We start from the raw sequence: 9,967 nt of genomic DNA on the forward strand, positions 1-9,967 counted from the left end.
ATAAATATTTTTTTTTTTTTATATTGCAAAATACGAATTGATAGGAAATTATTGTATATAAAAACGGTATGGTTTTATGACTTGCGAGAGAAGAATTGGACTTCGTGGCGTAGTCTTCGCTCTTACACGTTTTCAACTGTTCTACGTTTTCACCTTGAATTAAGCTATGCATGTACCAAACATTTGCTTTAAGCAAATTTCTTGTAGTCATCGACACTAGCATATAAATTCAATCAAGTTTTATCGGTTTAAATTTAATTGTGCCATCAATGCTAAATAATATTTTCCTTAATTACTCTCGTTTAAACTATAATTATTTGGTAAAAAGGTTTTATAAAATATAAATTTATAAAAATTGAAAAAATTAAATCAATTAATAAAAATTAAACCGGTTAATAAAAACTGAATTGAAAAATCAAATTAGATTGGTTGATTTAAAATATAAAAACATAAGTTTTTAAGTATTAATATATAATTAAAATATTTTAATGCGTATATTTATGTCGTAAAATTTTTATATTTATATTATCAATCCCGAAAGATTTTTATTAAAAAAAAATTATAAATTAATATATTTTAAAGTATCGACATATAATCATGAATGCCGTTAAAAACTATATAAAGATAATTTCTATTTAATATAGCTATTTGTATAATATTTTATGAAAAATTATTATGTATAAATATGTTAGATATTAATGACTCAATTGGTAAAATAATTTCTCTCTAAAAAAATATATTTTTTTACCGTCGGAGAGAGAATATTTTATTGCGAATGAATAAAATATTGATAAATTTTTTATTCTTAAAATTATAATTTTTATAGTGGGATATTATTGAGAAATAGAAATATGTATTATTGAAACTATCTATCAAATTCCTTCTTTGTCTATAGCTTGGGTCAGTCCCCTGTGATCCGCTTTGATTTTCTCGAACAATTCCGGTCTGTATCAGGGACTCTCATATGAGTCATGCAATGTTCCTAGGTAGAAACTGCTCCTTTCCTTTAGCTCCCTATTTAGTTTCTCCCCGGCGTTGTTCTCGCAACGACCCTACAGCACATCTTCATATCATGTCCGTCACTACAGCTTCGCTGCTCCTTTCCTTCAGCTCCCTATTTAGTTCCTCCTAGGCATTGATCTCGCAAAGGCCCCCAGCACATCTTCATATCACGTCTACCACCACAGTTTCGCATCCCCAGAGAGATACATTGTTGCCATTGTCACTTGGTCGTCAAAAGGTAGCTTTAATTAAAATATTGTTCCATGTCCCAAAGGTCTTTGAGCCTCGGCATTTCTAATCCGGTTGAATGGTTCTGACGGCATTTATAGTTTATGTCAAAAAAATATTTTACAGTTATAAAATTTATTGATACTTATATATTTTATTGTACAGTAAAAAAACATGCTTTTTAAAAATTATTTCATTTAAAATTATCTGTCACTTTAAAGAAATAAAAAGCCATAGTTTTTTTTAAAAAAATTTTAAGCAATTCTCAAATAAATATATACTATTTTTTATAATTTTTTAAAATATATCTTGTAATTAATTTTTTCTCTTTTAATAATTCTTTATTTTTTTTCTAGTAGTAGATTAGTGAAAGGAGAAGTATTGATATTGGATTAATTAAAAGCGATAAAAGAATAATTTAATTAAATTAAGGAATATTTTAATGAAATTTACAGGGCTGTGCAATCGGTCGGTTCGATTCCGAACCGAACCGAACCGAAAAAACTGAAAATCGACGTATAAAAATATTAAAAACCGAAAAAACTGATTATAAAAATATAATCAAATCGAATCGAACCGATAAAAATCGGTTCGGTTCGGTTTGATTCAAACTGAAATCTGTAATTTTTTTTAATTTTCTACTTTTAATTTCAGTAGAATAATTTAATAAATATTTCACATAAATTTATCAATAAATATTATTTGAATAAATAATAATAATACTTAAAAAATCTATAAAAATCCATATAAAATTTAAAAATATATATAAAATCAATATTTCTATGTATGAAATCGATTTTTCGGTTTTTCGATTATTTAACACGTTTAAGCTGAACCGAACTGAAAATCGAATAAATTGAAAAATACTAACCGAACCGAATTAAATCTTCCGATTAACCGAACCATTAAACCAAAATTGATCGGTTTGATTCGATTTTTCAATTCAAACCGATTTATACTCTCCCCTAGAAATTTATATGATTTCAATTTTCTTCTTAATTATCATATAAATTCTTAAAGACATAACAATGAATGTATATTATCTAATTTATCTACTAGAGAAGAGAAGAGAAGAGAGAGAAGAGAGAAAAAAGATGGGTAATCATCTTTTGGTCTTTGATGTTTATGGTTTTGATTTTGGTTGTCTCCGCCGACCATGGATCCCCTCTGCTCGTTTTATTGAAATTTTATTTTATTTTTTATTTTTGTAATTCTCTTTGTAGATGCTGGTGTTTATTTTGAAGAGTTGTGTTGCTTTATGGATAAGACAGTAGTGTCAATACTTGAGCCATCTAGTTTTGTCATCTGCAGTTTGAGCTGCGGTGGATCGATGTTATATCGACATCAAGTCAAATAAACGCCTTTTCATGGTGGCTCTACATTTATGACAATGTGAAAGTACTATGGCATTGATTAGAACTAATCGATGTTGAGCTTGTAATGTTTTTAAATACTTCATTTAAATCGTTTGATATACGATTAATTAGATTCTATCAGATATTTTTAATTAATAATATTTTATTAAAACAAAATAATAAAAACAGATATTAGAAATCAAATATTTTTAATTAATAATATTTTATTAAAACGAAATAATAAAAACAGATATTAGAAGTCAAAAACTCTGAATTTTTTTAAAAGATCGAAAAGTATTTTATAACAGACAAAGAAAATACTATTTATAATATAAAAATCTTAATATGAAAAATAATAAAAAATTTAAAAAATAATCAAAATGTAAAATTGATGTCTAAACAGTAAAATTTTCGTGTGAAATTTTGTGATAGACCTATGACTCTCGTCATATTTTTGAAAGTTGTGTATCTTGAAATTCTCTTTCAGAAAAACTATCATGGATCTCTATCGAACGTCGACGGTAAAAGTTAGGTACGATTTAAATCTGCCGTAAAGTTTAAAATTAATTATTTAATATCATCTTGCAAATTTTAAAAATTTACAATTCAATCTAAATTTCAATTTCAAAAAATATTAAGCATAATTTTCATAGATATAGCTAACGGGTGGCTGCTAATTCAAAACTTCTTATGATCTTGCTCAATGCCCATGATAAAAGAAAAAACAGATTTGGATAAAATCGTAAAATTTTAAATTTATTTTAATTACTATAATTTTATACTCAATTCTCTAACTTTATATAATTGATTCAAGCATCAACATAAAATATATCATATAATATTTATATTTAAAAAAATTAACCTATTAATAAATATGGAGAAAATTAGAGATTAATTATTTAAAAAAAAAATCTAGAATCATACTTCTTATAGTGCAAATTTAATTTTCTCTTAGTGGAATTTAGGTTTCCAAATGTAGACCCTCTATTCCATCCACATGATCCGATCTTAGCATGATTTACTATCCGCAACTGAAATCTTTAGTCTTCAAATGTCTATTAGAAGCAAAAAAAAGAAGGCTAAAGTTTTCTTCACATATTAGATGGGATGAATTGGAGAGTTAAGAATTAAGTTTCACAGCAATAGAGATGAAATGATTTTTTTTTTTAAACCATGAAGATGAAGAAGTGGAAGAAGATGAGAGGAAGCTCTCAATTTATGAAGGCACTCACCTCTTTCCCTTTGTATAGAGTTAGGTTAAATGAATAGCCGCTAGGGATTTAAATCTTTTAACTCCTAAATTCTCTCTAAATAATTTCTAAATCATGTATAAAATTATTTTAGATTTAGAGTGAATTTTTTATGTATCACATTCATTGGTAATTATTTAATTTAATTAATTTTTATTTATTTAATTAATCAATCAATTACTTAAATTAATCTTCATTAATTTAATTAATCAATCTCATAATTATAATTAATTAAATTAATGACTAAATCTATTAATCACTATTAATGAATTATTAATATTAACCAATATTTGATTTTGGACCAATATGAAATTTTATTATTAAATAACTCAAGCCCACGTCAAATAAGAGTTTGACCCATATATTAGTTCTATAGTCTTAAGAATAATTTTTCGTACACATGTCTATTACTAAATCTGATTAATTAAATTAACTATATTATTTTAATTAATTATTTTCTTACCAATTAATCATATTAATTGAATACGGACTAGACTAATATTTAATTTTAGACTCATTAAGAGAATAAGATTTAATTTATTAATTTTATTAAAATATATTTAAGATCCATATCATATTAAATTAGGTTCGTACCAAATATAATTCAATAAATTAATATTTTTTTAAAGATTCATGTTTTCTTATTTAAAATCCATGCATAGATAAAATTCATAATGTGAATTTATTATCTCCATTAATTTAATTTCAACTCATTGATGAACTTAGTTGAAGTCATGTTAGGGATTTATAACTTTTATTGCTAAGAATTTATTAATTAATATAATTAATTAAACACATTTATTTAATTCATTAATTATTACCGAGGCTAATTATTATGTGTATTACTTTCTAGGTTCATAGTCAATTAACAATGGAAATGAAAACAATCTTCCATATACATCAAATAACATCCCATATATTTTTGGTTTTTATAAACCATGATTAGTGTTTAGCATAATTATCCAATTAATAATGAATGTATTATTTCATTTTTGACTCATAATCATAAATTATCATGTACTAGAATCATTCCATTATAGAATTTCAATCAAAATTACAGTCACGATAAATGTCCAATTCCAAAACCATGGACCATATTACTATTGCTAGGAGTGAGCAGTATTCGGTTCAAACCGAAAAAATTGACCGAACCGAACCAATTTGAAAATTTGATTCGGTTTTTTATACATTTCGGTTCGGTTTGATTTTTAATTTTAGAAATTTCAGTTATTTCAGTTTGGTTCGGTTTTGATCAGAAAAAAACTGAAAAAACTGAACCGAACCGATTAGTGATAATAATATGTTTTTTCAATAATATAGAGAAATTAAATCATATTAAAATCAAAATATTTTAATTAAATTTTAAAATATTAAAAATAAAGGATAAAAAATAAAAAAATTATTAAAAATTGAAACCAATCAAATCGAACCGAATTGAATCAGACCAGATCAGTTCGATTCGATTTCTGACCAAAATCGGTTCGGTTCGGTTTTCATAAACGCTAAAATTTCGGTCTTTGGTTTATTCGGTTTGGTTCGGTTTTGAACCGAACTGACCGAATGCTCACTCCCTTAATTCCAATACTTGATTAGTAATTAGGTCATATTGTTTTGGCCAAGAATTTATTACCAATAATAATTAATTCGATTATAGCACTTTACCTCTTAACTAACCACTTACCTTTGTGTACGACTAACTTGAGTCAACATTCGTCATATACCCTAAGTGATATCAAACTCAAACCATCGGCATGTGAGACAAATATCTCTAAGAATTATATGCATTATTGTGACTAGACATCACATGTTCTATGGCATTAAACTCATCACTTTACTATTATTAATATCAGTATGCTAATACGTAGAGGCAGATATAGGTGACCGTCTACTCTTGATGAATTATTCCCAATAAAACATTCTAGAACTATGAAAATTTTATAGTATTTTGTACCACAGTCAAAAGCTAATGAACAATTATATTTAATTATTTATGTGAAATTCTTTTCTTTCTTTTTTTCGTAATTTATTTTAAGCAAGCTATTTACAACAGCCAGGAATTCCATGAAATCTGATGAGTTTTTTTAAAATGAAAGTTCATTCTAAGATTCTAAAGCCACCAAGAAACATTGATTTGACATTAGTATTATAAGAAGTAGCATAAAAAATCTTTCAAACGCTTCTTTCTCTCTTCTCTCTTTTTGGCTGCCCTGGTCCAAGCTCGATGTTCCTTGGCCACCTATAGCCACTGATGAGTGCTAAATAAAAGGAAAGGGTCTTCATCAATATGGATTTCCATGGGCTGCTAGAAAATGAAAAACAACGAGAGAGGGGAAGCGGAAATCATGGAGGAGGAGAGGGAGGCGTTGCCTCCAAAGTATAATATTTCATTTTTTTCAATTAACGATGATATGAGATCTAGAAATATGCAGAATTTAGGTATATATGAGTAAAGTTGGCTGGAATGGTTCACGCCTCCCTCTTTTATTCCTTTTCTCTTATTTTTTTTAGTGACCCATAACCGCCATCCTACTATAGTGACACCTGTCATTGTCAGAAAGAGCTGTACGTACAGACATACCTGCCTTTTCACCATAATAAAAAAAATTTCGTATTGATAGAGTTGCGGCATACTTCTCCATCACATCAGATGAGTTGAGTCTCTCTTGGATGAGTCCGGACCTCGGTCAACTCGACCTGCTTGATTGTGGGTTAAGTTGCGTGCTAATGGGCTAACTGGCTTAGTGGGTTCCGATGGATTTTTGACTTAACTCTTCTATAAGGGTTCGACTTCGGTCCGGGTGTCAATGGTCTAGCGGTCATCAATTACAATTTACAACATAGTCTTTGAGCTTTCAATATTCTTTAAAGTGATCCAAAATACTTTGATTTAGGCTCTTTATTTAAAATAAAAATTTTAAATTTAAGACATTCATTTAAATAACAAATTATAATACGAAATAGTTTAAATAAATATTAAATCCAAACTTGAATAATTTATCATCAAAACTTAATTTCTAAAATAATAATAAGAATAGTACTAATGATTTAAAAATGATAATTTTTCAAATAATTAAAAATTAACTAAAATATGTATGCTTCAATTTATAGTAACCAAAATCATAATAATATAATAAAATAATGCAAGATAATGATATTTTTAAATTCATAAAATAATATAAATTAAAACTCTTAATGAAATAATATAATAATACTTAAAATATTTTAATTCATAAAATTCTTAGGTATTATACTTATATATGTAACTATACAGGAAATGGAAATTAGAATAGTGTGTGGAAAAAATTATAGTAATTTGGTGAATTAATTTAAATAATTCAAACGTTTTATTTAATTACATTTACGTCCTAAATATTTAATTTTAAAAAATTAAACTAAATTTTTAAAATTTATTACAATTTTATTTATAAACTCAAATTAATTTTGATCAGAATTTAAAAATGTTATATGTCATCTTTTTAATTAATTATATTTTTAATCTTTTGAATGAAATAATCAAAATATCTTTATATTTTCACACTTATATCCCCATATTTTTATTTACTAGATAAATAAATCAAATATTTTCACAAATTTATATTTATATCCTAATATTTAAATTTTAAAAAATAAAAATATAATTATCAAAATACATAAAAGATAAACAAACACCTGCATTCTTGAACAAGATATAGGCATAGAAAAAAAAAATCAAATTGATCGGCGGCTTTGTTTGAATTATTTTAATTAATAAATAAAAATATAAATTAAAAAATAATAAAAATACCACGTAGAATAACAAGATGGTAATTACAAATTTTGATTAAAATTAATTTAAGTTTATAAATAAAATTATAATAAATTTTAAAAGTTTAATTTAATTATCTAAAATTAAAAATTAAAAATCTAAATTTCCCTTGAATTATCGTTAAAGTTCAAATAATATCATCACGTATAAAATTTAATTAAAATTCAGTTTTTTTTTTTCAATTTATTTTAATTTATTTTAGTAATAATAAAAAATAAATTTAAATAAAAAATAAAAAATAATATTTTTAACCCTATTATTTTATATTTTAAAAGCAAATTTGATAATTTTAATTTTTGCCAAAAAAAAAATTAACGTTGACATCTTAAAAAAACGTGAGACTCTAGGAGGAAGTTAGATAAATAATATTAATAATAATAATAATTTCAACAAGATCGATTAGAAAAGCTGAATGGTTATATTTTTTATTTTATTCACATTAATTATTTGTTTTTAAATTTTTAGTTATTTTAAAATCGCTGATTTCTTTAGTTTTTCTTTAAAAACAAGAAAACATTGCTTTCTTTATCAATTTTAAAAAGAAAGTTAGATTATTTTAACTGTAATTAAAATGAATAAATAAAAATGTTCTAAAATTATAAAAATTAAATAATAAAATAGTTAAAATTAAAATTATCTCTTATTTTTGAAAAAATACCTCGTATTTTAATTACATTTAAAAAATAAAAAATAAAAAATTAGCATTGATAAAAACATTAATTTATTTTTTAAAAAAAAGCATATGACCATTTTAACTTTTGATAAATTGTCAATAAGTTATTTATTTCTCACTCAAATAAATTGTTTTTTTTTACTGTAAAAGTAAAACTTGAGAACTCTCATATTTATTCAGATATACTCGTCACGAGACTAAGTCCGTGAGCGTAAATTAATTTATCTTTAAATTCATCAAAATAATTATTTAAACTTAAATTATCAAAATTATAATTCAAATCTACAATTTTAATTTTACTAAAAATATTAAATTAAAATAATTGCTTAATTTCTCAATATTAGAGTGATTATTCGGTCAGTTCGATTTAAAATCGGACCGAACTGAATAAATTAAAAATTAAAATTTTAATATTTATAAAAATCAAACCGAATTAATTTTAATTAAAAATCGAATAGAATTGAACTGATATGAATCGATTCAATTTGTTTAGTTTGAAATTTTAATTTAATATTTTAAAATTTAATTGAAATATTTTAATTTTAATATGATTTAATCTATCAGTATTATTGAAAATAATATACTATTATCACTAATCAGTTTAATTCAGTTTTTTTCAATTTTTTTATCAAAACCAAATCAAATTAAAATAATTGAAATTTTTAAAATTAAAAGTCGAATCAAACCGAAATGAATAAAAAATCGAACTAAATTTTTAAATTAATTCAAATCGATCGATTTTTCAATTTAAATCGAATATATTCCTTCTCCATTTTATTTTTTCACACACATTAAAGAATATATAATTTTTTTATTATATCTATTTTAAATATATTAAATTTTATTAAATATCAAGAGATATTTTAAGAGGTTTTTTAAAATTAATATAAAATTAAATAGATTATATTTATATGTTATTTAATTTAAAAAAGTGAATAATAATTTTAAAATAATTAAAGAAAAAATGATAAAAATTATGGAATAAAAAGATTAATTAAATTTTTTAAAAAAATTTTAATGATTAAATTTAATTTGATAAAACATTATGTTAATTTATATTGTTTATAATATAAAATAATTTTATAAAATTCATAAAAATGAATAAAATACTATTAAGAATTTATAAACATTTACTTTTAATTTATTAAAATATAAAGAAAATAATTTATTTCAATAATAACACTTAAAAAGTTTAATTTTCTTTTCTTTTCTCATTAACAAAATATCCAACTTTAAGAAGTAAGAACTATGCTGTAAATAAATAAAATCTCTTGTAATTTTTATGTCAAGAGAATATAAAATTTTCTTATAATTTTAATTATATTTTTTAAATCAATTTTATTATTTATCTCACATACAAATTATTATTTATAAGCCTAATGATATTATATTCTTTTTAGTGATATTTAGATTTTTGTTTTCAAAGGAAATTTTCTATTAAAATGTTTTTTTATTGATGAAAAATAAGGGAAATCTGAATTATTTTTATTTTTAAAATTTTATTAAATTTCAATTTAAAATTTAAATATATATAAAATTTTAATCAAATTTATAAATAAATTATTTAATTTAAATTGTTAATGAATATATAAAATAATTTTGTTTTTGAATATTTTGCGAAGGCTTAAAAGCCCATTTGCCAAAGAAACAATTT

Source organism: Manihot esculenta, chromosome 11 (assembly GCF_001659605.2).
Source record: "Manihot esculenta cultivar AM560-2 chromosome 11, M.esculenta_v8, whole genome shotgun sequence".
Classification (NCBI taxonomy): domain Eukaryota; kingdom Viridiplantae; phylum Streptophyta; class Magnoliopsida; order Malpighiales; family Euphorbiaceae; genus Manihot; species Manihot esculenta.